Raw genomic sequence first — 22,670 nt, forward strand, 5'->3', positions numbered from 1 at the left:
TTTCTCCATATTACCCTGTGGCCAATTACTGCTGCCTTTGGGCTGAACAATAGGTCTTGGAATTCTTAAAAACAAACAGCAAAACAGAAATATCAAGACTTCCCCAGACACATCATTCATAATTTAATTGCCACGTTATGCCACTGAGATATAATCAGTTATATTCAAAGCTTTTGATTTCACAATTAACTAAAATTTGAGATAGGAAAGAAGTGGAATTTTTATTTATATGTCCGGCAAGAGGGAGCCGAAGCAATACTTGGACATTTGAAGATATTTGAAGACAGAGAAGGAAGCAAATGGCTTTCTCTCAAACTAATTTCTCCAGGAGATGGAAAAAATACTTCTGTATAATAAATTCTCAAGGACAGGATCTCTAAGAAATGATAGTAGGACTGTGTTCATGGAAGAACCTGTTCCCAGATGAAGGACAGGATGATCACACATACATAGAAACCACCACTTGATCTCAGAAATTCATGAACACCGGTCTACCATCGGTACCATTTTCTTCTTTGAAATAATTCTGAAAACTTTTTCTCCTTAATCAATCTGAATAAGAAAAGGAATGCAGGAGAACTGATCTGACCACTAGAACTTCATCTTATCCAATCAGTTTCTGGAATTATTATTTAACGTGTTGGCTCTATAAGAGGGTTTTTTTTTTACCCTAGTGTGACTGATGAAAGGATGACAGAGTTGAAAGGGATCTTGGAGGTCTTCTAGTCAAGCCCCTGCTCAAACAAGAGAACTTATACCATTTCAGGCAAATGATTGTCTAATCTCTTCTTAAAAACCTCCAGTGATGGAGCATCCACAACTTCTGGGGGCAAGTTGTTCCACTGATGAATTGTTCTCACTGTCAGGAAATTTCTCCTTAGTTCTAGGTTGTTTCTCTCCTTGACTAGTTCCCACTTGTGGCTTCTTATCCTGCCTCCAGATGCTTTGGAGAATAGGTTGATTATGGTCATAAGTATCTCAACCAATGGACATTTTTAGGAAAATAGATGAAAATGAGTTGAATTCGCATTTTAGTGGTAAGGAGCTAAGCTACCTGCCAGGAGTGGTTGAAAAGGAATCAAATCCATTGACAAACTTTATTTTTATTTTTACCATATTTTTACCATAAAATCTGGAGATCGAGGGAAGCACATTCTTTGTATCAAATTAATATTCTCACTTGCATCTGTGTTTACTTAATTAGTCTGGAGACAGAGATGTGCTAATGAGAAACATTTATAAGGAAGAAAGGTCTGCTGGAGAGTACACAGAGCCAAATTCTAAACGAGTTATCCTTTTATTTATGGGGCAAAGCTGGAATAATTAATGTAGGGAAACCTGCAGGAGAAATGAATGGGGAGGGATTCTCCCTGGGAAGCAAACATTTTGCATGTTCAAGTGATAATAAAGCTTATTGTACATTTCCAACCCCCCCCCCATTTTCCCCCTGGAGGTTCCAACACAAAATCATCACCATCAACGTTGTCTGTCCATGCAGGTTGAAGGCCTCTTCCTCATGTTTGCAACCAATACAATCCTGAGCTTTTCTTTTGCCATACTTTCTGATGTCATAGCTCCGTCTTGTTTTTTGTCTCTTTTGTGGACGCTTCTGATCAAGTGGGATCCATTCTATGACTGCCTCTGTCCCCCCTGCCATGGGTTCTTCTTGCTAGGTGACCAGCCCATTTCCATTCCAACACCTGAAGGCGGGATAGATCAGTGGTTCTCAACCTGTGGGTCGGGACCCCATTTGGGGTCGAACGACCATTTCACGGGGGTCGCCAAACAAGGCTGTCCGCCATTTTTTCCCCTTTTCTTTGGCCACGCCCCTGGCACCTGGTGATGTATAAGTGGTTGGGGGTCACCACAACATGGGAAACTGTATTATGGGGTCGCGGCATTAGAAAGGTTGAGAACCACTGGGATAGATAGACAGACGGATAGTTAGATAGATTTTTTTTAGCCAGCTGCCTTCTTTTCTGCAGTATTCTGTTGATGCTCATAGTGACAAATTCCTTCCAATGGAGGCAAGCCTTTGATAGTCCTCTATCTTTTTGATCTATAACATGATGCAATATTTTAGCACAGAGAAGCAGTTTCAGAATCTTCCCGAGTAAATTTATATAGAGAAAACAAAAGGTTGACTGCACCCTTCCAGGAAAATATTCCACACCTGACCGTAACCCAAAGTTGTTTTTCTCCAATTCTTCGCAAATGATTCCTCAGAGAGGTAAAAATTACTTTTTTTTAGTTCTTTAAAACCAATCTACATTTTGGGTGCAAATGCAGCTAAAGAGAGCTGTAAAAGCCGTTCCACTGTAATTAATGGAGGGAATCAGTAGCAATATTTCTACTGATGACAACTGCTAGGAATAAATTTCTTTCCACAGGCAAGTAAAAATAAAACTAAAAAAACTCAGTTGACAGGAAGCTAGCTTATCAGGATGAAATGGAACTACCTTTCCGTTTAATTGTCGGTATTTCTAACAGTATACAGATAACCTCCACTTACGACCACAGCTGAACTTGCAATTTCCATTGCTAAATGAGACAGTTGTTAAGTGAGTTTTGCTCCATTTTATGACCTTTCTTGACATAGTTGTTCAGTGAATCCTGCAGTTGTTGCTAGTAACATGGTTGTTAAGAGAATCTGACTTCCCTGTTGACTTTGCTTAATCCTTCGGGACACTGCGACCGTCATAAATAGGAGTCAGTTGCCAAGCATCCAAATTTTGATCACGTGACCACGGGGGGATGCTGCAACGGTTGTAAGTGTGAAAATCGATTGTCAGTCCCTTTTTTCCCAGTGCTGTTGTAACTTGGAACAGTCACTAAATGAGCTGTTGTAAATTGAGGATTGCCTGTAATTTTTCTTCTTCAATATGTAAGTTCTGAGTCTGGAGAGTTTGAAGGGAAACGGGTTTGTAGGCAAACCTGTCAGCATCTTACAACACACACATACAAATACACAAATACATGCAAATACATGCGCGCGCGCGCGTGCACACACACACACACAGACTGAAGTCGTAGCAAAGAACAGGCTCAAAGTAATGAATAATAGTGTTGAGAATCCACATTAGTCACTCCGATGAAGGAATATGAGCTGTGACTTGTGGCTGCCATCGGAGAGACAATGAGGTCATTTGTCAACACGCAAAACACCCCGTCGAGAAGGAGCCTCTGCCCGTCTATCTGCCCATCTCTTAATTGGACGATATTAAACCCATATTCCTTGGTACTAAAAGTCAAATTGAATAATAATAATAATAATAAAAAAAAATCTGAATCCTTTTCTGTACCCTCATAAATCTATTCCGTTCCTTTCCTCATTTCATCCTTCCTTGGGCTTTTTTTTTTCTTCTCTCCCCTCAGTGAAGGTCAACGGCGCTGTTTATGGAACACGGCCATTCAGAACTATAAAAAGGAAGGTTGTGTTATAATTTGATACAATAACACAGCCCTCTTTCCCATGAGCGTGCCCTGCTGTTCGGTGTCTCGTTCAATTACGCTATTATCCTCGGATGCCTTGACATCCTCGTTCTTTCTCTATTCTTCTTCTTTTTTTCAGTGTAAAGAAATCTCATTTTTGTGAGGGAGAAGGAAAGAGGATCCCACGTTCAATTCTATTCAGAAGCACATCTGAATCGGTGCCGATGTTGCCAGGAGATACCAAGGCGGCCTTAAGATCCTTGCAGTTAGTATCTCTGCCTTCTCCACAGTAAATAAAGGGTGAACTTTGCTTTGGGAGAATGACCTTAAATACGATCAGGTACAAAATTGTTCCTCAGCTGGAAAAGACTCTCTTGAACACACACAAAAGTGACCCCAGGACACCACAACGGTCATAAATATGTGTCAGTTGCCAAGCGTCTGAGTTTTGATCACGTGACCACGAGGATGCAGCAATGGCCGTAAGTGTGAAAAATGTTCATAAGTCACTTTTTTCAGTACTGTTGTAACTTCGAACGGTCACTAAACAGAGTGTTGTAAATCAAGGACAACCTGTACATGCAGACAAGAATCTTCTCCGCTTTGCCACCTCCAATGAAGAAAATAAAATTATGATTGCTCTTATTGTTGTTGCTATTACTAATATTATTATTAGTAATAATTAATAATAATTATTAGTATAATATTAGTCACCCACTGAAAACCAAGTCTTTCCCAAGTTTGTTTTTAATCGAAATTAGATTTGATATCCCAAATAAAAGAATATGCATAGATCCAACATATTTCAACATCTGAAAAGTTTCCACAAAGATTCCAGAGGAGAGAAGAATTTTCTCTCTCTCTCTCTCTTTGTGTGGGTTTTTTTTTCTCTGAAGGAAGAAGCTATAATGATCTTTATCCATCACCATCAGAAGCAAAGAACACTTGCTGGACACGTACATTGTGATATAGCAGGCTACTAATGTAATGTGACGTTCCCAATTGCCGTTGGGTATATTACATACTCTTGGGGTTTGTTGGTGTTTTTTTGAAGAGGATCAATAACCCAAGCATATGTCAGAAAAGAAAGCATCCTTCTGTTCCTTTGAATTAAGCTGGACATTTCGATGGTCAATACTGTCATTTTTTTTCTCCTTTGGCCAAGCAAGGAATGATGTTGACACTGTTGTTATTGAGTTATTGATTGACCTGAGGCTTTATCCAATGTGATCTGATTTGTGTGTCTCTGTGTAGATGTGTTTGGGTGAAAATTCCTTGCCATCATAAAGGTTGATAACATTTGTCATTTCTGAGGTCAACCTCCAGCAATACTGCTGAATTGGTGGTACAATCTTGCTATTCGGTCAGGAGGAAAGCCTTCAAAGCTATTGTAGACACCCGATAATAGATTCAAGAGTCTTTCAAAAAATGTACGGGAGTCCTTTCTCCCTAGCTTCCATGTGGCTGTTGTCCAGCCAGCTTTATTTTATTAGCCCCCAAGTATGAAGCCATCAAGACAGATTAGAACATAGAATAATAGAGTTGGAATTAAGGGCCTGGAGACTTAAACATATAAAGAACGGTTGCTGGAATTGGGTATGTCTAGTTTAATGAAGAGAAGAACTAGGTCAGGACATGATAGCAGTTCTTTCAATATTTGAGGGGCTGCCACATAGAAGAGGGAGTCAAGCTATTCTCCAGAGCACAGGATAAGAACAACTGATGGAAACTAATCAAGGAGAGAAGCAACCAAGAATTAAGGAGGAATTTACTGACAGTGAGAACAATTCATCAGTGGAACAACTTGCCTTCAGAAGTTGTGGATGCTCCATCACTGGAGGTTTTTAAGAAGAGATTGGACAACCATTTGTCTGAAATGGTACTGAGTTCCTGCTTAAGCGATGGGTTGGACTAGAAGACCTCCAAGGTCCGTTCCAGCTCTCTTCTGATTGATTGAAGCTGCTTCTCTTCCCCTGAGTTTTTAGGAATAAGTTGCACGTTCCTGCATTAACTTCTCCAAATCAAGATGCTTCCAGGAGTGCCGAATCCCCCCCCCCCCGTATTGCAGTCTATGATTGTTCTTAAGTTTCAATCTCATTCTATCTAGATGTAATTAGTTTGCAATCATTGTGTTTGCACCAGAGGCTTTTTGCTAGAAAGGGAAGACAGGGATGTAACCGGTAAAATAAATAAATGTTAATAGAGTGTGGGACACTCATAGCCGGAGCTCAGGAAAAGGGTTTATTTTCTATTTTGCTCCAGGATATGTATGAGCAACTGTGAAAGGAGAACAGATCTGGGAGGTGAATATTTATAGCCTGGTATTCTCTCCTAGCAATTTCCTGTGAAGGTAAATTACACTGAGTACTGCATTTGACCTCGGTGTCTTTCTGATTTCTCCATCATACCCTTGTGTTCTGGCATGCTGTTCGCCAGGTAGGAAATGTTTAGCTTGCAGTGTAACTTGTTTTCAAGCTGCTCACATTTCCTGCCCTGTTCCAGCCTGGCAGACATAAAAGGATTCTGCATTTCACTTGGGTGCCCAAGGAGAGAGAGGAGGAAGCTTTAAACTCTAAGCAGGGGGTGCCACTGGCTTGGCAAGATCTGAAGTGAGGGGAAGGTAAACATCGGGGCCACCTGCATTTGAGCACAAAAAAGCAACCCAAGAGAGAAAAAGAAAGGATTGTATAGAGTCTGTGCCTGTTTTAAGGAAAAGGAGGAGGAGGAAGAGGAGGAGAAGAGGAGGAAGAGGAGGAAGAGGAACAGGAAGAAAGAGAAGAAGAATCAGAAGAAGGAGTGGGGAGAAGGAGGAGAAGGGAAAGAAGGAGAAGGAGAAGAAGGTGAAAGAGAGGATGCAAGTGAGGAACACCGATCTTTCTCCAACCTTGGGCATTAAGTCACTGAATTTGGATTTTATTTTGTCAGAATATTATATGTGCTGTTTATGATCTAGAAGCTTTTGGCTGAAGGAGGTTGCAAGCAACTGGGGTAGATGACTATGAAGAAAGGTTGGGTGCATCCATGGAAAAACTGTGGTTTAAGCTCTGTGAGAGTTCTCAAGCTCGCTCAGATTCATGGGGAATAAATCCTATCCTATCCTATCCCATCCCATCCCCAGAAAGACCCTTTCTGATTTCTCCTAACTCTTCATTCTCCCACTTATGGAGATTCTCCATCATCCAAGTCCTGGTTGTCCCAAAGGTGCATTCTTCATTTTTCCTTGAAAACATTTCCCTTCTCATCCAAGAAGCTTCTTTCGTTCGGACTGAATAGTGGAACACTTCCGTTCTCCTTCCATTCTCTTCTTGGATGAGAAGGGAAACATCTTCAAGAAAAAACAAAGGAAGTCCAGTTGCCTTTTGGAAAAGCACCTTTGGGTTTTCATTCTCCAATTTCTGAATTTGATTTTTCTTAGTCATCTCCTGGATCTTACACCTGGAATTTTTTTATTCTTTTCCTGCTCTCCATCACGCTTGTTAGTTTATCCTGACTCAGTTTAATAAACTAGACCATGCTGTCTGAGAGCTGATGTTTAACAGAACTGGGATTTCAACTCCCAGGCTAAGCAAGCTGAGCTGATGCACTGATTAGCTATGTGGAATCAGGCATGGGGTGGGATAAATTGATTTCATTCAATAACCAATCAGGAAGATGTAGCTACTGTGGCAGAGTAGCTTCTTCACTCCTAGCTATAAATTTCCTTTGGGGTTTCAGTCAAACCACTTTTATTTCAAAACCAGATTTTAAGAAAAGGTTTTTCTCATCCTGTTTGACCCCCAGTCAAAAGACAGCCAGAGCATTCACTGCTATCATATTGTGAATAAAAAAAAAATGCCATTAAATGAAGCACCTTTACAACCAGGCAAGAACCGTTAGCTTCATATTTGCTAACATTATGGAAGGTGAATATGATCTGTGTTCCATAGGGCTGATTCTATGTGAATTGTAACGTAAAAGGGCATTTTGAGGAATTCACAAGAAGATCTCTTTGCACTGAATTCTTTTTTGCATATTTCTTTTCCTTGAGAAATAAAACCCAGGGGTTTTTGTTCATGTGACTTTAAAATATAATATTCCCCTAGATGAACACTCACAATGTACTGACAACTTTGGAATGCTTAAAACTGAACATTAGCACCTTCCTTCATGGCGAAAGTTAAGCAGATTAAAGGGATGTCTGCAGAAAGCACTCTTGTCTTCGTCTTTGATTTTAAATAATATATATTTATTCACACCTAACTTTTTTTTCTTTTAACAAAATATTTACACAGCTTCTAAAATTGGTCTCATCAACTAAAAAGCAGATTTTTTTTCTGCAATCATTTATAAAATACATCTGGTCTACAGTAAAAATAAATCTAATGCAAGCTTGCATTTCTTTTATGCGGCTTTATATCTAGAAGGAGGAAGAGGAGGAGGAGGAGGAGAAGGAGGAGAAGGTGAAAGGGGAGGAGGAGGAGGAGGAAAAGGTGAAAAGGAAGGGGAGGAGGAGGGGGAAAAGGAAGGGGAGGTGGTGGAGGATGATGATGATGATGAGGAAGAGGAGGAGGAGGAGAAGGACTGTGGGGTCCTTGGTGCTCTCTGAGCTTGGTGGTTTTCTTGCAGACGTTTCATGACCCAATTAGGTAACATCATCAGTGCTAGAAGAGAATGGGGTTGGAGGAGGAGGGGGAAGGGAAAGGGAAGGGGAAGGAGGAGGAGTTGTAATCCAATCTCATATCCTTCAGATATATTGGACTTTATCTCTCATAAAGGGACAAAATAAATAATGCATTCTGAAAGACCTCAGCCCAGAAAGTCTGCACTAGAAGGTAATTTAAAGAAAATACAAGAAATTATTTTAAAAGTTGCACGTAGGAGCACGCATGACAGATGATTAAATGCTTGTTTACTTCAGGCGGACAGATAATCCTTGTTTGCTTAATTTCATATATAATGCACGGAATACCTTAATTATCGACATTTATCTTTGCCACACACTCAGGCCCCGCTGCAAAGTCACTGTTTTTGTTCATTAAAGCAGTTGACGGGCAGTTCTTTAATGAGAGGGCAGAAATTCCTCAGCAAGCAACGTCAGTTGTAACTTAATGGGCAGGAAGAATAACAATATTAACTACGGAGCAAGACGAGACTAAAATATCTGTAAGAACAAAAACAGAACAAAAAGTCAACAGATGTCTGCCACCCTCTGCGGTTTTATTGGAGGTGAAAAAGACCGTAGTGTTTACCGTGGATGTTGGAAAGGGTGAAATTGTTTTTATCAATATAAAGTCGGTGGAGATCCTCAGTCATCCAGGTCGTGGTTGTCCCAAAGGTGCTTTGTTTTTCCTCGGAGACATTTCGCTTCTCATCCAAGAAGCTTCTTCAGTTCTGACAGAAGGATGGGGAACAGAATATAATTACAACACAGTCTATTCAGCAGTTCCAAGAAGATGGCACACCCATTTGCACTGTTTAGGTGACCCCCCCATAAACCTCCAAGGGGCTTCAACGACTCTTGGAGAGAGCACAAATGACCAGATGACTGCAAGGAATATAAATCCTTCCATTCTCCACCCTTCAGCCAGAACTGAAGAAGCTTCTTGGATGAGAAGCGAAACGTCTTCCAGGAAAAAAACAAAGGAAGTCAAGAAAGCCCATTGCCTTTTGAAAAAGCACGCTTGGGTCACCAAGAGCCAAGCTTGAATCGTGGGAGATTTTTTAGCAGGATATTAAAATGAAAAGCGAAGAGCGCGACAAGCCCATCCATCCCATCAGAATCAGATTTCTCCTTGTCTAAGCACCTTTGGGGCTAATGAAGGTGAAGTCAATAGCTAGAAAAATGGAATCCTGGATAGGATACGTTGAGTTGGGGGCAGCCAGAGAATAATATTAGGTCTCTTTTTATATATATAACCGCTTCTTTTTCAAAAGACAAAATGGTCCCCAATGCATCCCGAAACATATGAGACCATTTTCACACAGAAGTGAGAAAGTTTAATAAATCTCTAATTAGGCCCATAAGCTCAGAATGGAGGCAGAGATTGGATTTTTTTTTTCTTTGAAGGCTCAATTTATGGGCTTTTTTTTTCCTTCCAGTCTCACACAATTTTAATGAAAAATTCCCCAATGGTTAAAGAGCCATTGGTGGACCAATTAAAGCAGAACATTGTGTGAAGGTTCTTTTATATAGTATTTCCACAGTGGGCTCCGTCTGGGTGGTTGGGAAGGGGACAATAAGTGGGTTAAGAAACTGACCCAGAGAAAAATGTCCACTGAGGTCGAAAGAGGACAACATTCATTTCTATAGTGGCGGAATTCCAGGATATGTTGTTCGATTAAATAAACAAAACTCCTTAGCTCTCAAAGGTGGAATAGAAAATGTGAATATAAATGCCTTCCTTCCTTCCTTCCTTCCTTCCTTTCTTCCTTCTTTCCTTCCTTCTCTTTTTTTCTCTCTCTCACACCTCCCCTTCTCTCTTTTTTCTCCCTCCCTCCCTCCCACCTCTCCTTTCCTCCTTCTCTCTTTTTCCTCTCTCCCTTCTTCTCTCCCTCCCTCCCTCCTGAGGGATGCCTTAACCAGCTTCATTGATGGCATCAGAGAAGTCTTCCCTTTGGGCCAACATTATCTGAGGTGAAAACTCTGAAAAAATTCTTCTTGATTCAAGCCTTGGCCTTCCTTAAAATGCCCAGCTTCATAACATCAGCTGCCAACTTGTGATTTAAATGAGAGAGGAAAAAATAAAATAAGAATGAATTTGGTTTATTGAACTAAGTTGCCTTGCTCTACTGATCTGGAACTTAATGTATTTTTCTAACTGTCTGCCATTATCTTTTTTTTAATTGCTCTGTGTTGATTTTTATAATTGCTTTTACCGTGTCTTTCTTATTAGGTTTATTGTAATACTGATCTTTTGTTTCGCTTTGTTTTGTTACATTCATGTTTATTGTGTTTCATCCTCAGCTCTCCTGAGCATTGGAGACAGAAAGATGAAATATAAATATAACAAATAAGAGCAAGACAGAAAAATGTGTGTGTGTGTGTCTGTCTGGCTGTGTGAAAGAGAAAGAGAAGGGGGGAGAAAGGGGGAATATCTATACTTTTGGTAGGGATAGGAGAAAAATAAAATTCTGCATCTATTTTCAACTCAGTGACTGGAGATTTGGAAGGAAAGGAAGGAAGGAAGGAAGGAAGGAAGGAAGGAAGGAAGGAAGGAAGGAAGGAAGGAAGGAAGGAAGGAAGGAAGGAAAGGGGGAGGGAGGGGGAAGGAAGAAAGGAAGGAAGGAAAAGGGGGACGGAGGGAAGGAAGGAGGGAGGGAAGGAAGGAAGAAGGAAGGAAGGAAAAGGGGAGGGAGGGAGGGAGGGAAGGAAGGAAGGAGGGAGGGAGGAAGGGAAGGAAGGAAGGAAGGGAAGGAAGGAAGGAAGGAAAAGGGGGATGGAGGTAGGGAAGGAAGAAAGGAAGGAAGGAAAGAAGGAAGGAAGGAAAAGGGGGAGGGAGGGAGGAAGGAAGGGAGGGAGGGAGGGAGGGAGGGAGGAAGGAAGGAAACTCCTATGTGCTTTTATGTGGATTCAACAATACTGTATCTCTCTCAGATCTGAACCTTCATTGCATCATGCTGGAGAAGTTGAAAAGAAAATACGACAGCGCCTCAAAATTCAGAAGTAGCAGCCTTGTGACTTAGAGGAGGCTGTGAGGGAAGAAGTGGGCAATGACAGTTTGTGTGCGTTTGTATAAGAATGAAACACTTCTCTCAAGACAGATGGGATTTTTCAGGTCATAAGAAGGTAAGATAAGGACACTAAGTTAGAACATTGTGCTTCTGTCTGCGTGCTGGGCTTTAAAGGAGATTGATTGGAGTGAATCTCATTGCTCAGAGTTTTTGCCATTGTCATCTGCTGCCACCCATCTCTTGGCCTGGAAGAGACACTCAAGGCAATTGATCTCTTCTGTTGTTTTTCTACTGAATTACTGACCACTCCAGATCTCCCAGATAATATTCCCTTAAAAGGAGTCAGATGACAGTGGACCTTTAAATGTTCATTTGTCTCTTGTATTTTATTTTATTTTTTATTCCTTCCTCTGCCAGGTGGAAAGAAGGGGTGATATAGAATGCTTTGTGAAAATGTGGAGCTTTTGAGAGATTAAAAGTCTCCTTGTTGTTAGAAAATCTATCTTAGGAAGGCAGTCATAACTCATGTGAAGAAAATATGAACTTTCCATCCTTCACATCTGCAGAGAAATTTCTTGCAGGACAGCAGCTGCACAGTTCAGTTGGCCATGCTATGACTTGGTACCCCCACCCCCCAAATGTTGGTATAAATCCCAGAATTGTGTAAATATCTCTTCCCATCAAATTAATCAAGTCCGAGCAAATTGATGGTGTGCAGAATGGGACAACTTGCCACAGTCAACTTGTCATAGCCAACTCACTGTGGGACAATTTGTTGTGGCCAACTTGCCATGAGACAACTTGCCGCAGGACAATTCAACACAGGATAACTCAACGCCATTGTTTCTTAGACATTATTTTTGTCATTCACATTTCATTTTGTCCCTTCTTTTGCATCCTTTCTTTAATGGTTCTATTCCATTATTTCTTTGATATTTGTGAGTTGTCCCCTCATGAGCTGGCTGTGGCAAGTTGGCCATGGTGAGTTGGCCATGGTGAGTTGGCCATGGCAAGTTAGCCATGGCGAGTTGGCTATGGTGGATTGGCCATGGTGAATTGACCATGGCGAGTTGGCCATGGCAAGTTGACTGTGGTGAGTTGCCCTAGACCCAGTTATATGGCTATGAGAAACATAGAAAAGGATGTTTCTCTCTGTTTTAATATATTGCTTTTTATTCCACTGATTTTCCACCCTTGCTGTATTTTGGGTCTCTTCCAACCTGTCTATATACATCTCAAATACAGCCATGTAATTCAGGATGTTGAAGTCTACTTGATGACACTTTTGAATGATGGGACTTTTGGAAACATCCTCTTGTCCTTGGTCTCCATCCAAAGTGGCTCTCGGACTCTGTGCTTGCAACACAGTGTGAGGTTTTTCCTCTCCTATTAAAATTGTTCCAACACAAGTCACCTTTTCCTTGCTCTCTTGATATCTTCATCCTGCCATGAGGACAAACCACTGATCTGCACAGTTTGAAAGACAGGAGATGAAAGGACTTGCCCTCTTACTGAAAAATAAAAAATGGGTCTTGGTAGATATATCAAATATATCTCTATGCCGTTCAAGAGAATTCACGCCAGTTGGCATGAAAAGAAGTCCTGAATTGTTGACCTCAATGAATCCAGTAGGAGTATCAGGTGGACCTCTAAGTAACTGATCAATATCAGCAGTCGATGAAGGTCAAGTTGCTTTAATAGAAAGGTGCAAGTTTAATTCAATGGGCAAACTATCACTATTTTGTTTTGCTTGATCAAGAGAGAATTAGTAGTCTTTTATAGGATACATTTCATATATTCATTGACTGAAAAGTTGGAAAGGATTTTGGACATCTTCTAGTCCAACCCCTGTCCCACCCAAGAAATGGACAATTCCAGTGAAAAAGAGGTCCGATCCATTATTAAATAGCTCTCACTTTTGGCTCCCTGCCCCCGATGTTCCATCTTCTGGAAGAGCTTTGAAGAATTCTGCCCTATCTTCTCATTTCTCATAGTATCCATGATATCCCTCAAGATGTCAACCCTTCCAGGAAACCAAAGTCATGTGGGCTAATATTGTTTTTATTACCTATTTCGTGAAAGACAACGCCTACATTCTTTCAGTAAAATAATGAAAGTACCCACTTTCTTCCTTAGCCTTACTAGCCTCCAAACTAAGTGCAAATCTTTTCTCTATTTCCTTCCTTGCTTAAAAGAAACAATCAGGATTGCATAGATTTATGGGCGTCCTGCTAAGCCAGCTTTGTTGATAGTTGTCTCTTGAGAAACTGAGAAGAAGCCAAAGCTTCAGCTCACTGCTTCCTCTGCTCAGTTCACCACCCTCAACTTGAAAACTTAATTGGAATTTCTTTTGGGTAGACTGAGAAGTTTTTTTAAAAAGTCCCAGAAGACAATGTCAAACAATTGCTACCCCGGGTCCACTAGGTTGAGGTCCTCGGTTTGTCACTAGGTTCACAAGATTGTTTACTTATTTCAACATTTCTATATCCCACATTTAAACCCCCCCCCCCCCCGGACAGATTTTGCTAACTTTTTGCATGTAAAGTTCAACTCTGATTTCTAAGTTGGGTCTTTGGGTCTCTGAAATCTTGGTTCCAAGCTCAGCTTTTGGTCACTTCTCCCAGTTGGTGCTGTTGGGAATGTTTTTATTAGCAATTTGACTTGAGGACATAAATATGAAGAGGAACAAGAGGAATTGGCAACTAAAAGGTAGTGTATTAAGAAAAAAGTTTAATTATTATAGCTGTTTTCTGCATGGAAAGTTGTGTGTGTTTGTATGTGTGTTTCTGTATTTCTATCTCCTATCTCCAAGTCCAGGTCCATTTCATCTTCATCACCTTGTCCATCTCTATTTCCATTGTCATCTCCATCTCCATCTTTCCACCTCCTTCTCCATCTCCATCTCATCTCCATCTCCATTTCCATCTTTCCATCTACTTCTCCATCTCATCTCCATCACCTTGTCCATCTCCATTTCCATTTTCATCTCCATCTTTCCATCTCCTTCTCCTTCTCCATCTCCATCTCTCTCTACATGATTACATGGAGTGGCATTCTAATCCATTAATCCCTCACTTATAAGGAAAAATGGCCTATCTAAGTAGGTCTACAAGTTCTAATTGCAGGACTGTCTTTGTGTAATACCTTTGTATCTCAAAAAAGATGTGCCTCTAAGTCAAACATTTCAGATCCCCAAGGGTTAGTACAGCCCCAAGCAGTTGCACTGGGACTTCTCCACTGCCTGTGGAGAATATGTTCTTTCTCTACTAATTCAGGGTCTCTGATGTTATCGTCCTGGCAACGATGAGCCTGACATAATGCACTTGCTTAGCTAACTAATTTCTTCCTTAGAATGCACTGCAATTAAGAGCCATGAACTTTTTTTTATAAATCTTTATAAAGATTTTTATCTACATATGATTATTAAAAATTGCACTCTCCCTCTGCTATTTTGAACCTCCCTGCTGATAAGACTTCTGTGCTGGGATATGATATATGTCCCAAAATTCATTCTTGTTACTCTAAGGAGCTGCTTGCCTGATAGTCGAAGGGACATATTGTACATTTCCCGTAATGTTTATATGATTAAAATGAAATCTACTTTACTTCTACAATTGCATTTCTCTGTCTCCAATCCATCTAAAAAAACAAAAAAAAAACAAAACCCTGCACGGTGGCAGTTCACTAACTCTCTGGAGTCCAGGGATGGCTGAACACAATGGTTATAGGGTCAGCTCTTTATAAATGGAGAGAAAAAAATTAATATAGTGTAGTGAAATAGTTTATTTCTTTGCTGGACTGTTAAAGATGACAATGGTTTCATTCTGTGGTGCAAATTCCCCCAAAATAATTAGATTTGATCTTTTAGATCAAGTTGTCTAGGTCACGTCCCCAAACCATTTTTTTTAAAAAGAAAGTCTATCAAATGTTAACATTTGAAGTTACAAGTAGTTCTCAACTTACAACATGTCAATGTTGCTAACATCGAATGTTTTGCTTTGACAACAGTTAGAGATGCAACCATTTTCTTCTTATGTTCTACTTTTAGCGTTAGATGATGCTGTGGGGGGGGGAGGAATGTGCATGAGAGTTTAGATCGACATAATAATACTGGACTAGTGTGTGAACCAAGGTTAATGAAGTAAGAGATGATAAGAATTGGCGGGCTGGAGAACTGGAGGGAAAGCGTGCATTTCAAACTAATTGGAGAATGTGTTCTATTCATTTAGTGACTATTCAAAGCTACAATGGCACTGAAAAAAGTGACTTATGGCCATTTTTCACCACCCTTGCCGTGACTCACTTAACGACTGTGGTAAGAAAGGTCATAAAATGGGGCAAAATTCATTTAACCAATGTCTTGCTTAGTAGGATAAATATCGAGCAGTGCCTGTGTTTCTCTCATATGAACGTCCGGTGTCTTATTACTGAATACGGTCCTCATTTATTTAATCTCACCTGCTTCCTGCTATTTTTTCCCCTGATACCACTTATGAATCTTGGGTTTCAAGAGGTATACTGGAGGGATACCTGCTTGACTGCCTTAGGAAAGAAACTCATCCTCAGTTTCTACCAAGATATTGGATCATTTTTTTTTCCTCAGATACATTTTGTTATGTAAGGAGACCTCTATTTGTAAAGAGATGCCATCCAGATATCCAATTACTCCGTGTTCTTTGCACAGCATCGAATACACCAACTTATTTAGAACTTAGCTGCGTCTCTGTTAGGATCCACCTAAAATCTCTTTGTCATCTCACGGCTTGATTGAAACAAATTCTCACTTCATCTTACTATATCAGATAGGTGTACTTCAACCCCAAGGAGGCAAACTGATTCTAATTTGGCGTATTATGGTTTCTGGCCTACAAAAAGCCATGGCTACAGCAATATTCTCAGCCAAAGGTTAGCACCTGCTAGGAGCTAGATAAGGATCCATGGAATTTAAGAGAGGATGGACTTTTGTTTGCTTGTGGCTATGTAGGGATTCTAGGTTGATCTCTCTTTTAACTCCATCCCCAGGTTCTGCCACTTGTTCCTTTACTGTAGCTGCACTTAAACAGAAGACTTGTGATTTAGAGGTTCTAAATGACCAAACCAAACTTTTTCATTCTCACTACAGTATAATTGCAGGTTCTCCAAAGCTGATCCCTAAATAATGTTATAACATCATGTTCCTGAATGGAAGCTTCTGACCTTGGCTCATGACCCATCGTCTCATGGATCAAGAGACTACTTAGTTCCTTCTTCAAAGTTTAACATGGGCAACCACTGAAATGTCATCATATTCTTAGCAATAACTATGATTATGGAAATCAGCAGGTCTGTCCCTCTCATTACAAACGGTTTCAGTTTTGATTTTCTTATCCTTGTATATATTTTGTGTTTGTTTTATTGGGCGGGGGACCATAAATACCTAAACCAATATTTTATTTTCATTGGATTTCTTACTTTATGAACTGCAATTTCTGTTTGACCTACTTCCACATCAGTACATATATCTTTCCCAAAATATCTGCGAAAAAAAATATGCTCCTTCTCATGCATTATTTTCCTAATGAGCATAGTTTTCATCCCGCACGTGTTTTGCAACTAATTTTATTCCCCCCCCCCCACCATTATAAATTGTGTTTCTCCTAATTTAGTTTTGGGAGGGAAGGTGAGGGAGCTGTCAGCTGCAAGGCAAAATTTTAAAAAGCATGCCCCTTGGGACATTGAAAATTGGTTTATAAATACAAAATTCTGAAAGAATGAACTCCTCATCCATCTCTTTGGGAAGGTGGGTGAAAGTATTGTGTAATAAGGCCTGAATGCCATAGAAATTCAATTTACTACCACCGTGCTTATATTTTTAACTGGGTTACATATTTTGAGTCTATCGATCTAAAATAGGATAGGGAAATACAGCGACACTTGCTGAGATGGGCAACCATAGAAATTGAATAAATAAATAATTTACGATGCTACAGATATGGATAAGGGACAAAACAAAACTGAGACAGTTCTTGACCTCTGAAGGGACTGTCTCCTATGTGGTGGCAGCTGTATCAGAAGAATTAGAAAAGAATACACTTTTAGAAGGAGGAAAATCTCTCTTTTTTTAAAAAAAAAAAAAAACCTCTTGAATCTTGGCTATGTTCCCCCACTGGAAAAAGATGATGGATTGGACTTTTCCCGTATTTGATTGGTCCCCTCTGACTAATGGTTGAGCTTCATCTGTGATGGATGGAAGTGTCAATATTACTTACTTAAGGCTTACTTATTATCTAAGCAGGTCACTGTTGTAAGAGATAAGATGGGTGTCGGGGAGAGAGAGGAATGCCCTCGTCTGGTCTCCGGCTCCATTGCAGCAATTAGTAATCCCTCTCTTATTAGCATTTCTGTTGGAGTCAGCAGCTCCTGCAACATTATTTTTTTTCATGGCAGCCAAGCGAATATCCATCTTGACTCTCAGCTACCATCTGCCATGGGATGGATACAGAGGGATTGATAACTATCGGAGCAAATTATAAAGGGAAGTTATTGATTCTCTAGAGGAGCTATGAAGATGGTGATGATTGGTAATGATTTTTGAATTGCAAGGCTTCCCAAAGAAGGTGGCGCATTCTCTAGACCACAATCACAACCCACTTGACGTGTGGCCACAATAGAAATGGATTATATGGGCAGGTTGAAAAAAAAGGAACATCAATGATCTCATGTAAATTAAGATTCCATCATCTTGCTTTTCATTTTGAGGAGAACCCCCCTGCAGTCTGTAAGGCAAGAGTTGGTTCTTTCCAATGACTCTCTGATTCTCTCCCCATTTTGACTGAAGAAGTTACTTGTACGAGCAATGAAACGTCTCAGTTTTAATCAACTTTGGTCCAGCCACCATGATTTAACCTTTTAAGATACATCAGTGATCTCTTGTCACTGATTTTTTTTGTTGCACTTCCCCTGTCAACTTACATATCCAGACCTGATGAACAGGTGATGACCAGGCTCAGCCCGAGGGAGGGAGGAGTTAAACACATTATGAGTCTCGAGTAATATATATTTCTCTCATTTTCCTTCCTTCTTTCCCTTCTCTCATCTTCCTTCCTTCCTTCCTTCCTTCCTTCCTTCCTTCCTTCCTTCCTTCCTTCCTTCCTTCCTTCCTTCCTTCCTTCCTCCCTCCCTCCCTCCCTCCCTCCCTCCCTCCCTCCTCCCCTAATTTCATTTACTCTCGCTGGTCCTTTTTTCAGAGCCTATCTTTCAATTTCTTTGTTCAGTTGCTTTGCCCAGAGCTTCTACTGTATGCAATGGAAGGAAACATTGGAGAGATTTATTTGAAGATACACATGCCTGAAATCATCACAGGGATAAAGCGATGGGCTTGGAGCTTAACTGGTTGGCAGATCAAACTCACTTGAAAGCTTATCTGGATTCTGTCACCTGCAAATCCCGAAGGTGAAGCTAATTCTCTTCTTCCCCCATATTTGTGTCCTCAGTCTCAAGATTTGAAGCGATTGGCTGTACTGCAATGCATACAGAGGAGTGATAGAGATGCTATGTGTCCAGGACTCTGCTAAAAATAGATACAGATCTTCTGCCTCTAAAGATGGAGCACTCATTGTCCTGTCAAGCAGGACAGTGATGCCTCAATCATACAATCCTAAAGTCTATTGCAGTGGCTGCTGGAATCCTCAAATCCAAAGCTCACCCTTGGCATTCCAAAATCCTGAAGAGGCATTTGAGTGAAAATAATCTCATTTTAAAATGGAATCCCTCAGAACTTCTATGACAATATTATCCATCACCAAAGTTCCTTCAGGCATGCTAGGAAGACGCCAAAGAGAATCTGAGAAAAGAGATAAACCAAACGAGAGAGACAATATATATATAATTTTTATCACTTTTTCTTAGCCCAATCGTAGCTTCTCTCAGTCCCTACTCTTCCATTGGCATGACACTTGAAAAAATCTTTCGAGGGTTGTTCAAAAGGACATGCATGTCACTACTCACTGCCTTGCAACACATAAGAAGTCCAATTCTGTTTACATAGCAATCCTGGAAACACAAATGTGTGTGTTTGAATTCAGAGAACTGGCTTAAGTTATCTAAAGACTTATGGGCTGTGGCTGGAAAAATTAAATTTGGATTTACCAGTTTTAACTTTGGCTGTTTTTAACAGAAAACAGAATAACAGAGTTGGAAGGGACTTTGGAGGTCATCTAGTCCAACCCCCTGCTCAGGCAGAAGACCCTATACCATTTCAGACACATTGTTGTCCAATCTCTTCTTAAACGCCTCCAGCGATGGAGTACCTACAACTTCTGGAGGCAAGCCGTTCCACTGATAATTGTTCTAACTATCAGAAAATTTCTTTATTTCCAGGTTGCTTCTCTCCTTGATTACTTTCCATCCCTTGCTTCTTCTTCAGGTGCTTTGGAGAATTGGTTGACCTCTTCCTCTTCTTTGTGGCAGCCCCTCAAATATTGGGACACTGCTATCATGTCTCCCCTAGTCCTCCAGCCCTCTAATCATCTTTCTTGTTCTTCCCTACATTCTTTCTAGATGCTCTTTTCTTGGCCTACCATTCGTGCAGACCCAGCTTATGGTGGAGTAAATTGTGTGAATGAAGGAAGGGGGTTAATTCATTCATAAGGTTAAGGATACTGAGCATAGTGGGGAAAATTAACCATTGGTCTTATCTCCAAAGCCATAATGCACATCCAAGCAGCCTGGCTCATTAGGTCCTCTGAGTAATATTGTTTGACTTCAGCAGTTGTTTTCCCGGCATCAAAATATTAGCTCTTATGGATCCCTAATAAAGCAGTCAATGAATGATAGCAGCAAAAGAGTTCCATTTGTAATTGATTTTTTTCCCCAGGCTCCTTCAATTTCCCATCAGTCAAAACTTTACGGCTGTTTTGATCTAGGCGATTCATCTCATTCTTTCTAATTCAACCAGCCCTCTGACCTGCCAGGACAATAAGACTGGGAGAGTCTTCTGCATGCAATGTGGTTTTGAACAAACAGCCGTTGGAACGAGTAACCTTTAGCTAATGTGTTAATGCCACTTTCAATGCACAGGCCTTTGAAAAATGAACAATCTCGGTGACAGTGTATTGAAAACAATTAAGCATAACTTGTCAAAATTAATAGGGAAGATGTTGCCTTTGTCGCAGCTCGTAAGAGCAATTAGAATCAAGTAATTTTGCTAAGTGGATTTGGATTTTATGTGGAAGCCTGGCCACATTAAATAACTATATATATATATATATATATATATATATATATATATATATATATGTAGGTCTTTGGTTATTCGGGTTTTCTCCCGCGTAAAATTGGAAGTGTCTTGGTGACGTTTCAACAAAGTCCCATTCGTCATCTTCAAGCTGGTGTTTTCGACTTTGTGCTCCTAGGAAGCACACCAGTTCAAGAAAAATGTCAAAGTAACGTCTTCTTATCAAAGGGCATAAGAATGGCAAAGCACTGCAGACAAACCACACAATGGTACAAACCACACAATGCTACAAAAAGTGCTTGAGTCATAGGCAACCCCAGGCCAACATTTTCCAACCGCCCTTTAGACTGACTGAAACATAAAGCAAGTTCATAATGTGAAGCCTAGCATTTAAAATCTAATTTGCCACTACCCAATTACACACCGCAGAGTTTCAGGAACATGGTGTGTACGATTCACAGTTTGCTCACATTTTGCCGGCTGCTGATTCAATCTTCTTCTTTTGCTCTAGTAGTTCACTCTGACACCTTGCTGGGATGAAACAAAATTCACATTTAGCACTTTGGTCGTGAACCAACCCATTGGAAAACCGCACAGCTGAAGGCATATTCATGGTTCATGCCATATATATTGAGAGACGTCTGGAAAATAATGTGGCTTACAAAACTGAAGTCTTGTGTTTTCAACCCCGGTCACATTTCCATAGGTTCTCTTTCCCTCCTCTAAGTGTTCCTTTGATGCTTCAAAGGCTTATTTTCTGAGATCACATATGTGGAACTTGTTGCAGGAAGAGAGTGACCCTATAATTCTTTCCTGAATATTTCTAATGGCAAGTAAAGAGAACTTATTTGTCCAAATATATTTGCACATCATTGTATGAAAGTTATTGGTAACCGAGAAGTGCAAATTCCCCACCATCCAGTCAGAGCTGAAGAAGCTTCTTGGATGACAAGCAAAACCTCTTCAAATAAAAACAAGAAAGTCCAGTTGCCTCTTGAAAAAGCACCTTTGGGACAAGAGAGTAGAAGACTGAAAGATTCTGTTTTCTCTTGAAGAACCAAAGAGATCTTTTTTTTTTTTTTTACAAATAGAACACCGTTCCCACAAGGAAAATTTACTGTTAGAAATTTCAGATAGGAAGAACAATCTGATGGTTGATTGATGTCAACTTTTTTTCAAAGTGAATGTCTTGAACAGTATATCACCATACAATATGTTTCTCGTTTCTGTTGTCTGCCTACAGAAAGTAAGAACCTTCCCACACTATAAACATCACAAAATTCAAAGATGCTTTTTCCCCCTGTGCTGCATAGAAATAACATCTCTAGCAACTTCTATTCTTCTCCAAAGAATGGAACTTGTGTTAGTAAATCTGGCCCCAGCTTGGACCATTTATAATTTTCTGGGATTTTTCCTTCGGATGCTTAAAGCAATAAAATGTCGTCTGTCAGAGTGAGATATCAACTTTTTTTTACAAAATATCTTTAATTTTTTACTCTTTAGCCAGACCATGTGTTCTGCTGCACCAAAACGGGAAAAAAAAAATCTCAACAGATAACATTAAAAAACAAACCAACCCTTAATTAATAATTATATCAGCAGCATCAAGCAATTAATTCACACCCATATTCTTGGCTGAAGAAACTGAAAAGGGATTTCAAAGCCAAACTTCCCATATGATTTTGTGTTACAAATTGCCAGAGAACTTCTTAAACTTTAATGAAAAAATTCTGCTTGCTTTGAGCAAGGGCAAAGGAATAAGGAGCAGAAAAAAGAGAGGGGAAATATTTGGCCCTCTTTACTTTGAAATTAAAAGGGCATTGAAGAATCACATTTTGTGATTTATTTTCATTCGCTGTATAAAAAAAAAACCCTCATGAACTGTATAATTCTGACAATAGAAGCTTGCAAATCAAATGTTGGATGAAAATCTTTGTATCAATCCCAAAGGACTAGAGCAATTAAAAAATAATGTTAAGAAAAATTAGTTCTGAAGAATCCCAGATATCTCTTGGAGACGTATCTGAGACACTTCCATTGGGAAGTGTTTTCTCCATTCCATTGGGAAGTTCCTTTCAAAGGCAATGCTTACTGATTACTCGGCAGAACTGCATCTTCTTCCAATATGGGAAAAATGTGATCTTGACAGAAGAGAATATGTGTAGCTCTGGGTTGAACTGTGGGGGCCTTGGTGCTCTCTGAGCTTGGTGGTTTCCTTGCAGATGTTTCATTATCAAACCAGGTGGCATCATGATATTATCTAAGTTGGTCATGAAATGTCTGCAAGTTCAGAGATCACCCCACAAATGTGGTCTACTTTGTAGACGTTAAAGATGGGAAACCTGCCTGATTAAAATGAGACAGCATCACCAGC

The sequence above is a fragment of the Crotalus tigris genome, unplaced genomic scaffold, assembly GCF_016545835.1.
Source record: "Crotalus tigris isolate CLP2741 ecotype Arizona unplaced genomic scaffold, ASM1654583v1 scf7180000018585.330925593:3314079, whole genome shotgun sequence".
NCBI classification, from domain to species: Eukaryota; Metazoa; Chordata; class Lepidosauria; order Squamata; family Viperidae; genus Crotalus; species Crotalus tigris.